We start from the raw sequence: 20,986 nt of genomic DNA, 5'->3' as shown, positions 1-20,986 counted from the left end.
CGCGCGCGCACGCACGCACGCACGCACACACACACACACACACACACACACACACACACACACACACACACACACACACACACACACACAACCATGACTCTTCTCCGAGTCTTTCAAATACCCTTACATGGAACTTATTTCTTCTTCAGCTGCGGGGCATAAACTGTTTGTGTCTTCTTTACAAGTCCTTTGAATAAATGCCCAAGCCAACCAGAGGACACAGAAGTAAAATTACTGACAAAAGAGTTAGAAGGTTCAAGTTTTTTTTATGCTGTGAGTTACAATCTGGAATGCACTGCCTGAAGGGGAGCTGGATGCATTAGTAATTTTTAAAAACAAGTTGGTAAAGGAATTATTTGCATGTTTTGGGGAAAGCAGTAGAAGGGATCTAATTCAGATATGAAAGAGTGCCAAGACAACGTACTGGAAATAAAGTGACCAACACTATGCTGGCAATACAACCGTAACAAGAAGTTTATACAATCACACCAGTAAGAATTTTAGTCATTTTCACTCTCGCTTTAACTAGATAGATTTTTCAAAGAGCTAACAAAGATATGATAGGCTGAATAGCCTCCTTCTTTACTGTATGATCAATCAATGACTATAAATAACTAGCTCAGTATATATACTAGGATATTAATTTGTTTTTGACCTCGTTGCTGCGAATCTCTGAGATATTGGCAAGGATTCTGCTTTGGATTTAGGCAAATAACAAGTTTGGCATGCAAGGTAGCACTGAACCCAAAGTTCATACTTGTTTCACTCTGGTACTAATTGGTGATCCAAGCTGAGTAATGGACAACTCAGAGCTTGTGCTACATAAGCCGAGAGCAACCTCTAGCCCTTTTACGAAAGGTGGTGAAAATGTTGCAGCCTGAATCAACTCAGCTGAACATTATTGTGGATTCTATAATACTTCCGATGTTGTGTGATTCCACAGCAGTGAAGCAAACAGCAGGAAGCTAGTGTGCCCCATATTTATTCTGATTTGTCTACACAAAGGGTAAATATAACAATTTGATATAAAAATGCTTTTATTAGCAAAGGCATGATAGAGCGATTTGGCACAGTGCCAAACTTTCCTAGACTAAATAAATTTCTCTTGAAACCACAACATACATTTAAGTGATCTACAAGTTCAGAGATCATTAAACAATCTGTTACTGCCATCTAAATCTACTCTTTATGTGCATGCAGACAACTGTGTTATTATCCCTGCGAGAACCGACACCATGGCATCTGCAAATAGAACTTCTATATGCCACAGTATTATGAGGTAAAAGCAGCCAAATTCAATAACCTCTGTAAACAGGCCACAAGATTGCGATGTAAGATTAACCCAGCTCCATACAATGGAATATGTGCAATGTGCTAATTTTGGGTCACCGTTCATTTGAATGAGTGTAAAATCCAGTTGGGAGTAATAATGTTATACATTAAGAATATGTTAAAAAGTGGAAGCAGGAATAGGACATTCAGCCCCTCATGCTGACCCGGCTAATCAATAAGTTCGTGGCTGATTGTTTTTTACCTCATTGTCACTTTCCTGCACTAACCTTCATTTCCCTAAGTCTAAACTTCCATCTTGAATATACTCAGCAATTAAGCCTTCACACCTCTCTCGATTCCAAGATAGGGCAGGCACAGTAGTGTAGCGGTTAGCGTCACACTTTACAGCACCAGCAACCCGGGTTCAAATCTGGCCGCTGTCTGTAAGGAGTTTGTACGTTCTCCCCGTGTCTGCGTGGGTTTCCTCCGGGTGCTCTGGTTTCCTCCCACATTCCAAAGACATATGGGTAGGAAGTTGTGGGCATGCTATGTTGGCGCCGGAAGCGTGGCGACACTTACGGGCTACCCCCTGAACACTATGCAAAAAGATATATTTTACTGTGTGTTTTGATCTACATGTGACTAATAAAGATATCTAATCTAATCTAATCTAATCTAATCACTAACCTGTGGGTGAAGAAATTTCCATTTGACTCCATCCTACATGGTCGACCCCTTATTTTGAGACTTTAACCCCAGTTCTGGGCACCCCAGCCAGGTGAAGTATTAATCCCACGTCAATGCAGTGGAGCCCTGTAAGAAGTCTAAATGTTTCATTGTGATCAGCTGGATTCTTCAGCTAGGATCAAATGTGGAAAATACCTTATGCTATTTAATGCTGGCATCTAAAAAGGGGAGAGGGTGTATATCATGGTTGAAGCAAGAGGTAGATTATTTCGGTGAGGATCTCTTCTTAAAGAGGTATCAGAATCAGGTCATTATTATCTCTGGCATGTGTCATGAAATCTGTTGTTTTGTGGCAGCAGTACAGTGCAAGACATAAAAATTACTATATACTACCGATAGATAGATAGATAGATAGATAGATAGATAGATAGATAGATAGATAGATAGATAGATAGATAGATAGATAGATAGATAGATAGATAGATAGATAGATAGATAGTGCGAGAGAGGAATAGTGTGGTAGTTTTCAGGCGTTCATGGACCGTTCAGAAATCTGATGATGGAGGGGAAGAACACAAAAGATTCTGCAGATGCTGGAATCTGGAGCAACATGCACAAAATGCTGGAGGAACTCAGCAGGTCAGGCAGCATCTATGGAGGGAAATAAACAGTCGACGTTTCACATCAGGACCCTTCATCAGGACTGGAAAGGAAGAGGGCAGAAGCCAGAATAAGAACAGTCGGGGGAAGGGAAGGAGCACAGGTTGGCAAGTGATAGGTGAGTCCAGGTGAGAGAGGGAAGGTAGGTGGGTGGGTGAGGGGGAATGAAAGGGAGTGATGTAAGAATCTGGGAGGTGATAGGTAGAAGAGGCAAAGGGCTGAAGAAGGAATCCAGAAGGACAGGCAGTGGACCATGGAATAAAGGGAAGGAGGTGGGGAATAGATGGGCAGGTCATTAGGGCAGGGGCGGGGAAAGAGAATGGGTGAGGGGCCACAGGGATGAGGGAAGACAAATAGGGGAAAAAGAATGGGGGGAGAGGGAAAGGAGAGGGCTTACCGGAAGTTAGAGAAATTGATTGTTGAGTCCATCAGGTTGGACACTCCCGAGGCAGAATATGAGGTGTTGTTCCTCCAACTTGCGTCTGGCCTCGACTTGGCACTAGATGAGGCCATGGATAGACATGTCAGGAAGTGGAATTGATGTGACTGGCCACTGGGAGATTCTTGCTTTCGTGGTGGACGAAGCAAAGGTGCTCAATGAAGCAGTCACTCAATCTGCGTCCGTGTAGAGGAGGCCGCACTGGGGGCACTGGCTGCAATAAATGACACCCTCGGATTCACAGGTGAAGCGCTGCCTCACCTGGAAGGACTGTCTGGGGCCCTGAATGGTGTTGAGGGAGGAGGTGTAGGGACAGGTGTAGCACATAGTACAGTTGCAGGGATAAGTGCCAGGAGGGTCATCAGTGGGGAGGGATGAGTGGACAAGGGAGTCGCAGAGGGAACAATCCCTCCAGAAAGTGGAGGGGGGGGGGGAAGAGGAAGATGTGCCTGGTGGTGGGATCCTGTTGGAGTTGGAGGAAGTTGCAGAGAATGATGTGCTGGATGCAGAGGCTCATGGGGTGGTAGGTGAGGACAAAGGGAACCCTATCCCTGTTATGTCGGGGAAGGGGGGAAGGATGGGGTGAGGGCAGACGTGTGGGAAATGGAGGAGATGAGGTTAAGGGAAGCTTTGATGGTGGTGCAAGGGAAACCCCATTTACTGAAAAAAGAGGACATCTCAGTTGTCCTGAATGGAAAGCCTCATCATGGGGACAGATGCAGGGGTGGGAAGAGGTGTAGTCAAGGTAACTGTGGGAGTCAGTGGGTTTGTAAAAGATGTCAGTGGTTAATCTGTCTCCGGAGATGGAGACAGAGAGATCCAGAGAGGGGAGAGGGAATCAGAGATGGACCATGTAAATTTGAGGGCAGGATAGAAGTTGGAGGCAAAGTTGATGAAATTGACAAGTTCAGCATGGGTGCAGGAAGCAGCCCCAATGCAGTCGTCAATGCAGCTGAGAAAGAGTTGGGGAGTGTTACCAGTGTAGGCTTGGAACACGGACTGTTACATAGCCGATGAAAAGGCAGGCATAGCTGGGGCCCACATGAGTGCCCATGGCTACACCTTCAGTTTGGAGAAAGTGGGAACAGCCGAAAGAGAAGTTGTTGAGGGTGAGAACCAGTTCAGCCAGACAGAGGAGGGTGGCAGTGAAGGGGAACTGGTTGGGTCTGTTGTCCAGAAAGAAGCAGAGAACCTTAAGGCCTTCCTGATGGGGGATGGAAGTGTACAGGGACTTGACGTCCATAGTGAAAATGAGGTGATCAGGGCCAGGGAATAGAAAGTTGTTGAAGTGATGGAGGGCATGTGAAGTGTCATGGACGTAGGTGGGAAGGGACTGGACCGGGCAGGGGGTGGGGAAACAAAATGGAGTCAAGATATGACGACATGAGTTCAGTGGGGCAGGAGCAGGCAGAAACAATGGGCCTACAAAGGCAGTTGGGTTTGTGGATCTTGTGTGATCCACAGACAAGGGCGGTGCTGTTGTAGTCTGGCGGACCGACCTTTACCTGGCAGAGGCAGACGTCAACTCTCGGACACCTCTTACTTATTCCTCAACCGGGACCCCACCAAGGAGCATCAGGCCATTGTCTCCCACACTATCACTGATCTCATCACTTCTGGAGATCTCCCCTCTATAACCTCCAACCTCAGAGTTCCCCTACCCTGCACTGCCCGTTTTACCTCCTAACCAAGATCCACATTGGTTGAGAGCCCTCCGTGCTGCTTGAATCATGCACAGCAGTAAGGGTGAAGAAAGAGTGCTAGTCAGAGTATTGAATTCTAAAATGGTCATACTGGCAATGAAATCAGGCATCCCCACCTATCATGGAGGACTTTTTTGTCCTCTAAGGACACCTGTTCCCAAAATATGGATTCTACTGAGTTAAAGATATTAACATCCCAAAGAGTAATAATTCCTGATTGCATCCTTGGACTGCCAAGAGCAATGATCTTAACACCAGCCATTTTGTTACGATTTCAGCTCACCCATACACCTACATTGTAAATTTTAAAATAATTTTTTTAATTTTTACTTATAGCGTGGTAACAGGCCCTTCCGGCCCAACGAGTCCGCGCCGCCCATTTTAAACCCATATTAACCTACCTGTACCACTTTAGAATGTGGGAGGAAACCGGAGCACCCGTAGGAAACCCACGCAGACATGGGAGAACGTACAAACTCCTTACAGACAGCGACGGGAATCGAACCCCGATCGCTGGCGCTGTAGTAGCGTCGCGCTAACTGCTACGCTACCGTGCCGCCCCATTGGATAAAGATGTACAAATAAATGTACAAACACTGCCCAATACATTGTACACCAACTCCTGCATCTATTCCTTATATTCTTATCCATGTTGTATAAATATCAGGTTAACCATGCACATACTTATCCATGTTCCGAGATCCTGTACTTTAGCTCTGAAATTCATAATATTCCCAACCATTCTGGACCGGTTGGGCCAAAGGGCCTGTATCCATTCTATCCATGCTGTATTTTTCAAAAATAATTACTTATCAGATTTACAAAAAGACTGGATAAATTGCATTGCAGGAATGTTGGCACATTATATTCCTAAGCACAGAAACTGGCACACTATTCATTAAAATGAAAAATAGCTCTGTAAAGCAAAGGCATGTACCCCAAAGAGCCAGTGGCATTGTAGAAAAACTGACCAATCAAACATAAGTTGAGGAAATGCCATCCATTATAATTTATTATTTTTGTCCCTTTATTAGAAATAGAAGAAAGAAGAAGAAGAAGAAAATAGAAGACTTCTTTATTAGTCACATATACATCAAAACACACAGTGAAATGCATCTCTTGCATAGAGTGTTCTGGGGACAACCCACAAGTGTCGCCATGCTTCTGGCGCCAACATAGCAACTTCCTAACCCATATGTCTTTGGAATGTGGGAGGAAACCGGAGCACCCAGAGGAAACCCACGCAGTCACGGGGAGAGTGTACAAACTCCTTACAAACAGCGGCCGGATTGAACCCAGGTCATTGGCGCTGTAATAACGTTACACTAACCTCTACACTACTGTGCCTGCCCTAATGTAGGTTGTGTAACATTGGCTGGTACTTCTTTAAACACTGTCACATGTGTCTACTCCCTATGTTTATAATAAGTTACTGACAGAAAGTCTACCGGGCTTCCATAGAGGCATCCAGAAGCTGTCCATCCTTGCAAACAAAGCAAATGTTCCTTTAAGCAATATATACTCTTATTTTCTTGCTGGTTTAAATTATCAGCTATCCACCTGTATCTAAGGGACAGGTACTGAGACAAGAACCAGTCCTAATTTTTTGAACCCCTATTGGTATCAGGCACACCATATAAAACTGGGTCAACCTACAGGAATAAAGTGAAGTCTGAGACAGGCTAGAGGTGACACAGGAAGTGGTCTGGTTGGTGACCTTCAGAGATGAAAGCATGGCTGGGTGCAATGGTTCTATATTTTTTGGGGCGCTATGTAAGGTAACTGCAAACTTGAGGAATAAAAACAGAAAATGCAGGTATAAGGTTGAAAGTTCATCAACTTGAAACATTAACTCAGTTTCTCTGCCTGACCTGGGAATCTGAGAGACCCTTGTTCTCTCAGGTTTCCTGCATCTGGGTAGCTTCCCTAATTCCCCTCTGAAGAACAAAATTAAATGGGATAATAATGGGTGAAATATGCCTCTAGTTGCTCGCGCTAAACTTGTATCGCTGGCTGGTTGTGCTGATCTCTTGACATTCACTTCCATTGACTTCCATTGAGGTGCTGTACAAAGAGATGATTAGACACAATTTTCATCACACAGTATGCCGCTTACACTGGCCGGCACATAGTGAGAAGTTTCAGATTGGCAGAAGGACCAAATGACGGGACGCATGTTTCTCAAAGGCAGCGCTGGAGTGATCCAGTGAGTTGTCCTGTACCTACGATGGGGTGTTGTCCATGGTGTCTCCTGCAGCAGCAGTGGCTGCTCTGTCCAGTTTCATAATTTACTCCATTTCCTCCTGCAGATGTGGCACGATCCCCAGCAAGACCAAGCACCCTCTTTCTCCCAGAAAGTCCTGTCAAGTATCCACTAGGACAGTGTAGTACACTCCTTTCAGATATAATCCTCAGGGAATTCCTAGTGTTACGAGGTTTTGACAAAATCCCCCAGAAAGTCTCCTGCTGTGTTTTGAAAATGTTCTTCGAAGCTCCAGTAGCATGTGAACAATAAAACTGATATAAAGTAAAACTTAAGTAACACTTGAAATTCTCTTCAGTGACTTGTTTACTCCCAATCAGCTGGTTGCTCTTAGGAGAGGGTGTCAGGTCAAGTGCTATCCATTATAATTTTGTGTAGCCTCCTTAAAGACCACTTTTTTATGATGTCAAAATATATTTTATTCATAAAAAACTTAAATGTACACAATGCAGAATATTCAAGTCAACAGTTTAATCTCAAATCATGCCATTTCAATGACTTAATGTTAACGTGACATCAGTTTCATTTATGTTCAATGGTTCATTAGGTTTTAACACAGATTCCCACCAATTAGTCCCTTAAGGACCACTGGTAGCCTTTTGTGGAATTTTGTAATCCATGAGGAGCTTCTTCAAGTGAGAGCTTCAACACATTTACAATGGTGGAACCTACCAGTAAACACGTCCTCTATAGTAAACCTGTCCTCGACGGTAAACATGTCCTCAACTGTGCTCTTATCTATGACCCCATCTTGGTCATTTTGGAGGTTTTTTAGCACCCTTTTTTGGGGCAGCACAGTGATGCAGCTAGTAGAGCTTCTGCCTCACAGCTACAGCAACCTAGGTTCAATCCTGACCTCCGGTGCTACCTGGACAGAGTTCACACATTCTCCCTGTGACTGGGTGGGTTTTCTCCGGGTGTTCCAGTTTCCTTCTACACTCAAAGAATGTGTGGGTTGGTAGCTCACTATAAATTGTGCCTAATGTGCAGGTGAGTGGCAGAATTTGGGGGAACAGGGAGTGGTTAATGGGAATGTGAGGAGAACAAAAATGGTATTAGTGTAGGATTAGTGTAAAAGCGGGTGCTTGATGATTGGTGGAGACTTGGCAGCTGAAGGACATTTTTCTTGGTAGGACTAATATCCAGAGGCAGTACACTCTTAAGAGCAAGACCCCTAACAGTGTTGAAGAGCAGAGAGATCTTGGGGTGTAAGTCCATGACTCATTGAAAGTGGCGACACAGTAGAAAGAGTGGCTTATGGAATGCTTGCTTTCATTAATCGAGGTATTGAGTATAGGAGTCAAGAAGTTCTGATGCATCTCTATAGAACTCTGGTTAGGTTGCATTTAGATTATTGCATGCAATTCTGGTCACCTCACTCTAGGAAGGATGTCAAGGCTTTAGAGAGAGCGCAGAGGAAGTTTACTAGGATGCTGCCTGGATTAGAGGGCATGGGCTATCAGGAGAGGCTGGACAAACTTGGGCTTTTTTCTCTGGAGCAGCGGAGGCTGACGGATGATCTGTTGGAAATGTATAAAATTATGAGGGGCATAGACAGGGTGGACAAGCAATATATTTTTTCCTATTATTGAGTGATCCAATACCAGAGGGCATGCATTTAAGGTGAGAGGGGGTAGGTTCAGAAGAGATGTGAGGGGTAAGTTTTTTACTGAGAGAGTGGTGGATGCCTGGAGTGTGTTACCTGATGGGGTGGTGGAAGCAAATTCATTGGGGGCTTTTAAGAGGGGCTTGGATGGGCACATGAATGAGAGAAAAATAGAGGGATATGGGCAGTCTGTAGGTAAGAGGGATTAGCTATGTCGGCACAACATTGTGGACCGAGAGGCCTGTTCTGTGCTGTACTGTTCTATGTTCTATTTATGTTCTATGTTCTGTGCTGTAGGACTCTGAAGCATCTGATGAATATTGGCATGTTTACAATAATTGCAGGATTCTTCTGTTTCTGTGTTAAAATTAAGTATCTTAGTACAGGAATTCACATGTTCAGCTTGTTTTTTTTTAATCTGATTTATGTGCTTTTAGAAGTCATCATTGGAAGGAACTATAATTGTCCAACAAGAAGTGGACTTCTACATAGGTTTTCTCTGGAGCATCAAAGGCTGAGGGGAGACTAATAGAGGTTTATGAACTTGTGAGAGGTATAGACAGGGTAGACAGAGTCTTTTACCCTGGGTGGAAACATCAAATACTAGAGGACACAGCCTTAAGGTGAGAGGGGGAAAGTTCAAAGTCGATATGCAGGGTAAGTTTTTTACACAGAGAGTGGTAGGAGCCTGAAACATGCTGTGGTGGTGGAAGCAGACATGACAGGGGCATTTAAAAGGCATTTGGACAAACACAGGGATTGGAGGGATATGGATCACGTGCAGGGAGACAGATTTAGTTTAATTTGGCATCATGGTTGCACAGATATCATGGGTCGAAGGACCTATTCCTGTGCTATACTGTGTTCTATAGGTAGAGAACCAGTACCAAATTTTCCTTCTTGCTTTGGAATAAGCTCTAAAGCAAGTGCTCCATCTAGCAGTCTGGCCAAGAACTGATATAAAAGTCCCAGCCATTTCAACACAGCCCAGTCCAAACGTCTAAGTGCCAACATAGAACATCAGCTGTAATTCACACTTCAGCCATGGGTCATCCAGGCTCCAGCGAGAGCTGCAACTGCTTGTAAGGAAAAAGGCCCAGAAATTCATTCACACAGCACAGAAATTAATTCAACACAAATTAAAGGTGCTGGGCAGTAGGAAATTAGCTTAACTGGATTAAAGCAATTTTGTTCTCATTCCTGTGTGTCTTTATGTCTACTGAGAAATTCAATCCCTGACTTTTGATAGGACTTTTGTTTGCCCTAGCACTTTACTACTGCCATAAAGCTAGCCCACATGATAACAACAGTAATGCAACGCATTAAGTTTGTCTGCAGAGAGATTTTCAACTTCACTCGTTTAGAAAGTTATCATTCATATTCACTCAATGAACAACTGTGTTTTAATGGTGTTTTGGGGCCATCCCATTTATCCCATAATCCATGCTATTTAATGAGCCAAACACGCAAATTACATTCATTGTCCTCAGTGAGATCTGTGACCTCTTATAACCTCAAAAGTAGGCCCAGGTGTATTTGTGGGCCGATTTGCCACTGGAAAGTCAGGGTCATGGGCACTCCCGGCCCCTAGCCTTGGGAACATTCCAGGCTGCTGCAGCTGCTCTCTGCGACATCTCCCCACCCCCCCATTTTGTTGTTAGCATCACACGAGGGAAATCACCCAAACTCCATACTCAAGGAGAGAAACTTCATCTCATTTCCCTTCAGCCCACAACAGCAGACAGAGCCAGCAGATGTGTTTGCCTACCTCACAGACTTCTCTGAAATGAAAGCATTTGAAGACAGCACTTGTGTCCTTATAAAGGCCTCCCTGACAACTTCCTGCCAACAGCATTTGGCTGTAGCCCTGGAAGACTTCCATGGTCCCCTTGTACAAAGAAAATGCTTCCTGTGGGCAGTATCTTTCACCAGTATGTTCAGAACTCTCTGATCTCTTGGGAGCACTCAGCCACTCCCCTCACATTATCGCAGCATCCAGTTATTCGATAGCAACACCCCCTTGTAGCTGGAAGGTTGTTGCTCCTATTGTAGTACATCCCTTTTAGAGCTGACTGCAGAGATCATCCCTGCTGGGCTAAATGCCGACAACTGCAAGAACCTGAAACACATCAGTAGGAACAATGCTACACAGGAAATCCTGACAACACTGTTCTTTGAGCCTTGAAAGTGAAGTTTGTGCTCTTTACGTGCTTTTCATCGCCAGCATTTGGGAAACACACAGCATTGCTTTAATGCATTAATATAGTCATGTAATTTCTAGACCACTATGTCCCTCCACTTCTCCTCCACCACCAGAACCCTACAAAGTGTGGGATTAGCTGCATAGTTTGGCATTTTGCAAATCAAATAACCTCTGGTGAATTTTATGATTCTATTCACAATAATTCAGAAAAACATAATTACTTTTTCCTTTGTTATATACATACAGTGTATGACACCACACTTCAGATTTTCACTAAAACTTACTTGACATTTTATAATAAAAGGCATTTGTTTGAGAAAATATTCACTGAAGTTAATTGGCAGACAGTTTATTCACAGAATCAGCTCTCCTAATTCATTCTTTATATCAGAACATTTCCTTTAGAGTAAAAAATAATTATGACAATTATTTGGTTTACTTTTATAAATATTACGAGTGGTGTTTCACATGCAGCTTTCTCTAAAACTATTCAGGATTAGGATTGCATGAAAGAAAATGTTTTTGAGGATGTTATACAACTGAAATTGTGCACTTTTTAAAAAAAATGTGCCAAGGACATTCAGTACTGGAAGGAATTAATTGCACTGCTGGCCATTATATTGACTGACCAAAAACTTATCCAACCATACAGTAATGGACTTCTTGGTTTAATTGAAAGCAAAATGAAAAATAGTTCTCAAATTAATAAGAATGGGCAAAGTAGGTGAACAGTACATTTCCATCTCACAGTGGTTGTTTTGTTGGGTCTTAGCTATGGATTGTTCTAGCCTAAATTTGACAAAGTCTGGATCTGACAGTGATGCACGTCGACAAACAGATATCATTCAGAATAATCAGTTGCCTCCCAGTGATGCCCACATAGTCCCATTCACACCAGGATAGGGAATAGGCTTACTTTTTTATTATACAGCCCTGGAGATTTGGAATAGGCTTTATTTTTAAGTCATATTAAGTTACTCATGAACAAATAGTGAATCTAAACGCAAATAACTTCTCGCATCAACAATTTAACATGCATTCGAGTTAACACAGACATCGTGCAAATCTTATATTGGCTTCTGAGGTGCCAGTGATCCACAAGGACAGAAGCTTGAACACTCTAGACCTTGAGTGTTCATGTCTTGTGGCATGCAGAGAAATACTGCCTTAAAGTTTCTGCTTGATCACTTTCTGTGCTTTGTTTTCAAAATGTGACTTCATCGATATCATCATGTTACCATTCTATGAATGAATTCTCCAAAATTCAATCACACCTGAAATTTTGGAACAAATTTCCAGCAATAGAGTTGAGCAAGTACACAACCCATCAGACAGTCCCTTGTCTGCACACCTTTACACCTACGGTCTGAGAGAATGTTCACACCTTTATGCTTTTAGTAATGTGAAATTACTCTGATATTCTGATTAATTTTATAACCATATTTTTCCCAGTTATAACATTAATGAGGGCACAAATGAAATAAAGTCTATTGTCAATTTTCCTTGGACCGACCAATACCAATCTTGTTATTTTCAACAGACTTGACCACATGAGGCTAATCTGCTCATCCGTGCAAAATCAGAGTGACTTTCAATTCAGGATCATTTCATAGCTATCAGGTGGCAACACAGGACAAGAGTTGTGTGGATTTTAACATAGTCAATATCTTTATTCCCAGAGATAATCTACTATCACTTTGCAGATTGCACATAAGAGAGCCTCAGAACAAAAAGTTCAGAGATGGAAATGATAGGAACTTTCCTCTGATCAAAAGCATTGATACTGTAGATATCTAGAAACTGTCTTCAAAGGTCACTGGTGGACCTGAGATGATCCTGTTTCTAGGGCACCATTTATTTTTAAGTAAGACAAACAGACAGAAAATCAGTGAAGCCTGTTTATGAGTTCTAGATAATTATGGCCAGCAGCTATGGCTTGGCACAGGGACTCTGTTCTCAATAAAGGAGGTTTTCAGTCAGTCTTGTTGTCCACAGAGTATCTCATAAACTCTAGTTCTAAATTTGGTGAAAGGTCAACAATTTTATTGTCAGCAGATCCATGTTTATACTGTTTGCAACCATTTGATCACTTTTACCGACAGAAGAAAATATTGTTTGTGGGTTTGTCATGTGTGGCTCTTTTGCTTCTGGTGAGCAAAGAGCCCGCCACCACTACCCTCGTTGTCTAGGCTCAGACAGAAACAGTGGCCAGTTGTCCAGTGGTCACAGGGCACCAGGGGTCAATGATTCCAGAAGATAGGGGGTAAACCTGACTCCCTGCAGTTGTTCTGTGAATTCATTCGCTCAAGGGACTCATTACAGAGGGTGACATGAGTTGGGATGGAGAGGAAGGGATATGTAGGTTTGTGTTTGCCCGCTTGTCTCTCATCACAGTTCAAATGGGGGAATTCAAGCAACAATGAATACATTTCAAAAGTACAGGCTGTCCAGCACCTTTGGATGTCCTGGGGTGGTTAAAGATATTTTCTACAGTGTTTTCTCTCTCCTGCTCCTGCATCCCCTCGACAAAGTTCCAATTATCTTTTCTTTCAGTTCTGATGAAGCCTGTGAAAACCCCACCCACCCGGGTCATTCTTTGTTCTCTCCTCTTCCATCAGGCAGAAGATACAGGAGCCTGAGGGCACGTACCACCAGGCTCAAGGACAGCTTCTATCCCACTGTAATAAGATTATATTGAATGGTTCCCTTATTCAATGGGATGGACTCTGACCTCACAATCTACCTTGTTGTGACCTTGCACCTTATTGCACTGCACTTTCTCTGTAGCTGTGACACTTTACTCTGTACTGTTATTGTTTTTACCTGTACTACCTCAATGAACTCTGAACGAACTGGATGTAATTGCACTGTGTAATGAATTAACCTGTACCAACTGTATGCAAGACAAGCTTTTCACTGTACCTCAGTACAAGTGACAATAATAAACCAATTTCAATACCAGTAATGTGCCTTATGTTCTCCACAGATACTGACTGACTTGCCCAATGTTTTCCGTTTGGGATTTTCAAGATTGTTTCAACTGGAATGCATCTCTGGAAAGGAAAGTTTATTACCAGGACGACTGATTTAGTGACAGGAGACACATAAGACTGCAGATACTGGAATCTGGAGCAAAAGGCAAATTGCTGGAGGAACTTACTGGGTCAGGCAGCATCTGTGGAAGAAAATGGACAGTCAACGTTATGTGTCGAGACGTTTCCAGTCCAGATGAAGGGTCTCGACCCGAAACATCGACTGTCCGTTTCTCTCCACAGATGCTGCCTGACCCATTGAGTTCACCAGCAGTTTGATTTAGTACCAGCTTCATGCTCAGCAAATTGTGAAATAAAAGTGATTAAAACTGAAAGCAGAGACAAAGATGGTTCAGTCCTCAACCGCTTCCCCCCCACCCCACCCAAACTTTCAAACTTTGTTTCTGCATGCATTCCCTCAACCACCCACGAAACACAACTGTGCACAGCCGCAGGATCTCCGATTCCGGTTTGCCAGGCGGGAGTGCGGGTAGCCAGAACTCCAGTGAAATCACAATGAAATAACACGGCTGCCACGAACGCATTGGTTTTCCTCCTCCAGGTGGGGCAGGGCCACACAGACACCTGGGCTGGACCCCAGCAATGAAACGGTGCGTGGAGTGGGTGACAATAATTTCCACGTGTGAACTGATGCCCTTTCCCTTGCTACACGACACCAGCAGGCCAAAGGCTGGAACAGTGCAGACCGACTGTAATGTCGTTAATTGTCCCAGGTAATACTGGAAGAACAACAACGCGTAAACTGGAGTGAACCGTTTCCAAAAGCAACTCGATAACGTCAATGAAGGTCATAATGTTAGTGCAAATAATTGGAACTAATTCAATCAATAGGGTGATACCAGAACATTCAAACATTAAATCATACAATTTATATTTTTACAACCTTATTTTCAATTCTCAAAATTGTTCTTCACCTTCAATACTCATAGATAAGATTTCTTTATTAGTCACATGTACATCAAAACACACAGTGAAATGCATCTTTTGCGTAGAGTGTTCTGGGGGCAGCCTGCAAGTGTCGCCACGCTTCCGGTGTCAACATAGCATGCCCACAACTTCCTAACCCGTACGTCTTTGGAATGTGGGAGGAAACTGGAGCACCCGGAGGAAACCCACGCAGACACAGGGAGAACGTACAAACTACTTACAGACAGTGGCCGGAATTGAACCCGGGACGCTGGCGGTGTAATAGCGTTACACTAACCGCTACACTACCGTGCCTGACACTACCGTGCCTTTTAACCTCAAGCTAGTTCAGTCCACTTTTGCTCAGCTCAAATGAGCAGTGTCCCAGAACAAACTGCCGAAATAACAGGAATAAGTCCTACAAATCTTTGGCTTTTATTCTAGAAAGGATAAATTCATTTTTTTTTTCTGCGCTTTGTCCTGGGCTGTTGAATAACAATAGAGCCGTTCCAGCGGGATTGATGGAGGTGAGCGGTATCCACCCATTGGGGGTTCCAAGACTCCGAAGGAGGGTCAGAAAATCGGTACCAAGCATTTCGGAAGTGGAGTTTGGGACAACTGAGACAGCCTGAGGATAGTACAAGCTTGGATTGACCTTCCCCAACTGTTGCCCGGCAGCAACTGATAATGGATCATAAGATAAGATAAGACATCTTTATTAGTCACATGTACATGGAAACACACAGTGAAATACACCTTTTGCGTAGAGTGTGCTTGGGGCAGCCCACGAGTGTCGCCACGCTTCCAGCACCAACATAGCATGCCCACAACTTGCTAACCCGTATGTCTTTGGAATGTGGGAGGAAACCCATGCAGACACGGGGAAAACGTACAAACTCCTTACAGACAGCGGCCGGAATTGAACCAGGGTCGCTGGAGCTGTAATAGCGTTACGCTAACCGCTACATTACCGTGCCTGCCAGCAGAAGTAAGCCCTTTGTGTTTGTTGTACCATTCAACAAGATCATGACCAATCTTGTATCTCCTTACCACTTTCCCGTGCAGGTGCTCCCCAGGTTATTACAGGTATCTGTTCCTGTGAACTGTTCCAAACCCAAACAGTTCCCAAGTCAGAAATGAGGCCGCAAACCAGGTTCCCAGGTGGCAGAAGTTGCCTGCAGCTCTGAGGAAGCCGGCAAATTCCATGCTCCTGGGTCTCTCAAACACTTGTTCAGGTGTATGGGCTGTCAATTCCTTTCCTCCCACAGATGCTACTTGACCCACCGAGTTCCTCCAGCACATTGTTTGTTGCTCCAAATTCCAGCATCTGCAGTCTATTGTGCCTCCGAGCTGTACATAAATCAGGTGTTCACAAGCTGGGGAGGACTTGTAGTCCATATCTCTTGCCTCCCAAAATATCCAAAAACCTATGAATCTAGGTATTGAATATGCTCAGTGACTGAGCATCCACAACCTGTTTATGTGGAAAGTGTCTGAGATTCACTACCCTATGGATGCAGAAATGTCTTCTTATTTTCATCCTGAATGGACAACCTCTTTCCTTTGAGGCTGGTTTTAGATACCCCAGCCACATCCTACCTGTCAGACTCAATAGGAATTTTGTCTATTTCTTTGAGATCACCTGTCATTCTTCTTAACTCAAGAAATTATCACCCAATCCACTTATCCTTAAGCTGTAAGTAGATTCTGCTCTAACTCCATCCACAAGTTTGCAGATGACACCACAGTAGTGGGCTGTATCTCAAATAACAATGACCTGGAGTACAGGAAAGAAATAGAGAGCCTAGTGACAACAACCTTTCCCTCAATGTAGCAAAACAAAAGAGCTGGTCATTGATTTCAGGAAAGGGGGCAGTGTACATCAACAGATGGAGGAAACAGGTGGAGATGGTTGAGAGCTTCAAGTTCCTAGAAGTAAACATCACTAATAGCCTGTCCTGGTCCAACCACATAGATGTCATGGCCACAAAAGCACACCAGTGCCTCGACTTCCTCAGGAGGCCAAAGAAATTCAGCATATCATCGTTGACCTTCACCGGTTTTTATAAATGCACCATAGAAAGCATCCTATCTGGATGCACCATGGCTTGGTATGGCAACTGCTCTGCCTGAGACCATAAGAAACTGCAAATAGTTGTGGACACAGTTTAGTACATCATGAAAGCCAGCCCCCCTCCACCTCCACCCCCCTCCATGGACTCTGTCTACACTTCTCCCTGCCTCGGTAAAGCAGCCAACATAATCAAAGACCCCTCCCACCTCAGACATTCTCTCTTCTCCCCTCTCCCATCAGGCAGAATTTACAAAAGCCTGAAAGCACATACCACCAGGTTCAAGGACAGCTTCTATCCCGCTGTTATAAGACTATTGAACAGACCTCTTGTATGACAAGATGGACTCTTGACATCACAATCTACCTCATCATGGCCTTACACCTTATTATCTGCCTGCACTGCACTTTCACTGTAACTGTAAAACTTTATTCTACATTCCGTTACTGCTTTTCCCTTGTTCTACCTCAATGTACTGATGTGATGAAATGATCTGTATAAGATGGCATGCAAAACATAGATTTTCACTGTACCTCAGTACATGTGATGATAATAAACCAACTTACCATTGGACAAATAACCCCACTTCTAGAAATCAATCCAACGAATATATTCCCTATATCGCAAGGATATCATTTCCTGGCTAGGGAGACTAATACAATATTCCAGGTGCCCTCTAATCAGGGCCCTAAATCAACTGTTAATTTAAGATTTGAAGCGCATTGTTTTTTTATCAAATACTAGAGGGGGGGAAATTTAAAGGAGGTTTAAGACGCAAGTTTTTTTACACAGAAGGTGGTGGGTGCCTGGAATGTGCTGTCAGGGGAGGTGGTGGAAGTAGATTAAATAGCAATGTTTAAGAGGCATTTAGACAGACACATGAACAGGAAGAGAATGGACATAAATATACCATGTGCAGGCAAATGTGGGGTTTAAATCAGCATCATGGCTAGCACGGTGATTGTGGGCTGAAGGGCCTGTTCCTGTGTTGTACTATTCTATGTCCTATGTAACTGTATTAAGGGATTTGAAGCAGAGGTGGGTATGTGGAGTGAAGTCAAAATCTGCCATGATTTCATTAAATGGTAGGATAGATTTGAGGGGATGATTGTGTTCTTCTGTTCCAGTGCCATTAGTGAGTTTAAGATGTTTTTAAACTTGTCTTCTTTGACTGTCCAACAATGTTTCGTGATTGCTCTCCCCAGCCCAAAGCATCCATCTCCAAACAAAAATAAACTGTTGGGCCTTCAGGTTTTCTGTTTTTTTGGTAGACTCACAGTACCTACTTCCCGATAAATAATAAACAAAAACGATGCAGCTGCCAGAAATCCAAAAATAAATTTGGAAAGAGGAGATATTTCAGGTGTTAATCATGCACCGGAACTCAAAGAAGCTGCGGGCGAACAGTGTATTAAAAAACCACAGAAACAGAGATGGGGAGAGGAGAGAACACACACAGCATGCAATACACATAATACCTAACAGACAAAATAAGTAACATGCACAAACACAGCATGTGATGCACATAACACCACATACACACAGCATAGAGCATGCAAAGTACATAACACACAAAACATGTAACACACCCACACAGAGCATGCAATACACTTAACACATAGCACACATAACACATGACAAATGCACACACGCATGGGCACTCACTGATTTAAGCACACACATGTTCATACACATAGATAAACACTCACGCACACATAATCATACACACAGATTCACATACAATCACAAAAGTAATCACACATTCACATATGCACAGTATGAAAGACACACGTGTAACACACACATACACATTCATTCACACACACACACACATGCACAAGAAATAAAAGAACAGCCTGTATTTTTTTTAATTGGAAACAGGCAATGGTTACATGACAGAAGTGGTATTTTGACAGTAAATAGGTTGTTTTTTTCTTCTCTCATGGCTTTTTACTTTTGTGGTTTTGCCAGTTTTCCTTGCTTCTATTTTTGTCTTGCTTATTCCCCATGGCCTATGTTTCTCACATGTTGTCCGTTTCATAAATATCTTTATCCCAATCTGCCCCCTATTATCACTTCAGGCCTACTTTTTCACTTAAACGCTTTACAAGCTATTTTGTTTCTTCTCTCATGTGTATGTGTGTGAGCTTGTGTGTATGTTTACGTAGAGCTTTATATATCTGGATTTGTATACATGTTCATCTGGGGACATATGGCAGATAATTCTACATGTATATGCTTGTGTATGTTTGCATTTGTGTACAAATGCATAAATGTGTGTGTAAGTAAGTGAATATGTACAGTATGTGTATATGTACAGATATATAGGTATATGCATACACAGAGTTGTATGTATACATGTAGGCATAGGGGTACATATTTATATGTATACATGGCCATGGTACGTGTGTGTGTGTGTAGGCATATAGTTGTACGTGTGCATGTGTATGCTCATGATATACAAATATACATGCATTTGTTTATTCTTTTACTGCTCTGCTAGTAGTAAAAGAATTATTTTCATATCCTTTCTCCAAATTTACATTCAACTTTATTTTCTCCTGAATCTTTTTTTAAATTAAAATACTAAAAATAAATAAAAGTTACTACTGACAAGTACTAACGTGTTTGAAGTGCTCCTGCTGAAAATTGCTCGCTCTTCCCATTTAACCATGACCAGTTGCTACCCTCCATTGATTATGCCTTTGGGATTGGGGCCTTGCTGCATGAGGAAGGAGGAACACTGTGCCAAGCCTAACTCCTGCAGCAGTTTACACTGATTCGGATCTGGCTGCTCATTACTTTATCCAAAAATAAGGTAATACTTAAGCATATATATCATAATCATGTCACCTCAGAGGAGATGTGACTCATTAACATTATTTATCCCTCCGCAGATACTGCCTGAACTGATGAGCACTTCCAGAATTTCTGTTTCATTTCATAGTCCAACATCTGCAGTATTTTGCCTTGAAACTTGAATTATAAACAATATATTATGACAGGTACAGAAGCCTGAAGCCCATCACCACCAGTTTCAAGAACAGCTACTTCCCTTCAACCATTCAGTTCTTGAACCAATCAGCACAACCTAGAGCTTAGCAACACTATGACCACTTTAATCACTTTGCACAAAAATGAACTTTTTTTTTGTTCTAATTGTGTACTTTCTTGTAAAAATAGTGTTTTATTTATGTTTAATTTATATTTTTCTTGTGAATGCTGCTTATATGATGCTATGTCATGCTGCTGCAAGTAAGTTTTTCATTGCGCCTGTGCACACATGTACTTGTGCATTTGACAAAAACAATAAACTAATTTTGTGTCAATTTGCCAAAAATGGATTGAGGTGAGAATGGAATATAAGCAATGCCAAGTTGAACACACATTTTCATTCCTTCCACCCCCGCCGCCTGTTTCATCCATTTTATTCTCCTGGAGGCACAGAGATGAACTCAGATTAGTGAACCATTCAAAATATTTTGCCTTCCACCCATCCTGCATGATGGAATGATAACAGACCTATTGCCTAATCATTACAATCAAAGTCTATCAAAGCCACAACAGAACCAGACATGATGCAAGGCTGCAGCGGAAAGCTTTGGAAACCACCGGTCCTTTGAAAAATATGATTATGTGGAAATTCTGGAAGTTATTAACTTTTAAGGCACTTTGCATCTGATTCTGTAATCAAATTATTTGAGAATTGTTCAATCAAATTTTTAACAGAGAAAAAGCCGATTCCATATTCTGATAGTAACAAGGGTTACAGCCGAGAGGGAGGCCATTCAGCCTATCATGTCCATGCTGGCTCTCTGTCAGAGCAAGTCACCTGATTGTGCTATTAATTAATTATTTAACCCCAGGGTTGCCTGCCTAATACCAACAGGTTAATGCTTCAGCACCAATGATGTTGATACATTGACAATCCAGTGCTTTGTTTTTGACATTATTTTGTTATATGCATTCATTATTAAGGATCTGTGCAATACTGGCAAAGTCAGTAATTATTGCCCAACCTTAAGTGCTCTTGACGAGAATTTGCCACGCCAACATTTTGAATTGCTGAAGTCCTTTAGGTAAAGTATCCCCACCGTGCTGTTGACTAGAGCATTTCGGGAT

The 20,986-nt window shown here is 42.7% G+C and overlaps 1 long non-coding RNA gene across 1 annotated transcript; it reads left to right on the top strand.

The window, feature by feature from the left end:
• Positions 1 to 868: 868 nt before the first annotated feature.
• Positions 869 to 14,000, top strand: LOC127569827 (uncharacterized). Its single transcript, XR_007956250.1, has 3 exons — positions 869 to 1,006; positions 1,201 to 1,279; positions 13,820 to 14,000. It is a non-coding gene; the product is annotated as an uncharacterized LOC127569827 (long non-coding RNA).
• The last annotated feature ends 6,986 nt before the right edge of the window (positions 14,001 to 20,986 follow it).

This window comes from Pristis pectinata, chromosome 4 (genome assembly GCF_009764475.1).
Source record: "Pristis pectinata isolate sPriPec2 chromosome 4, sPriPec2.1.pri, whole genome shotgun sequence".
Classification (NCBI taxonomy): Eukaryota; Metazoa; Chordata; class Chondrichthyes; order Rhinopristiformes; family Pristidae; genus Pristis; species Pristis pectinata.
This window is presented reverse-complemented; position numbering and strand designations above follow the sequence as displayed.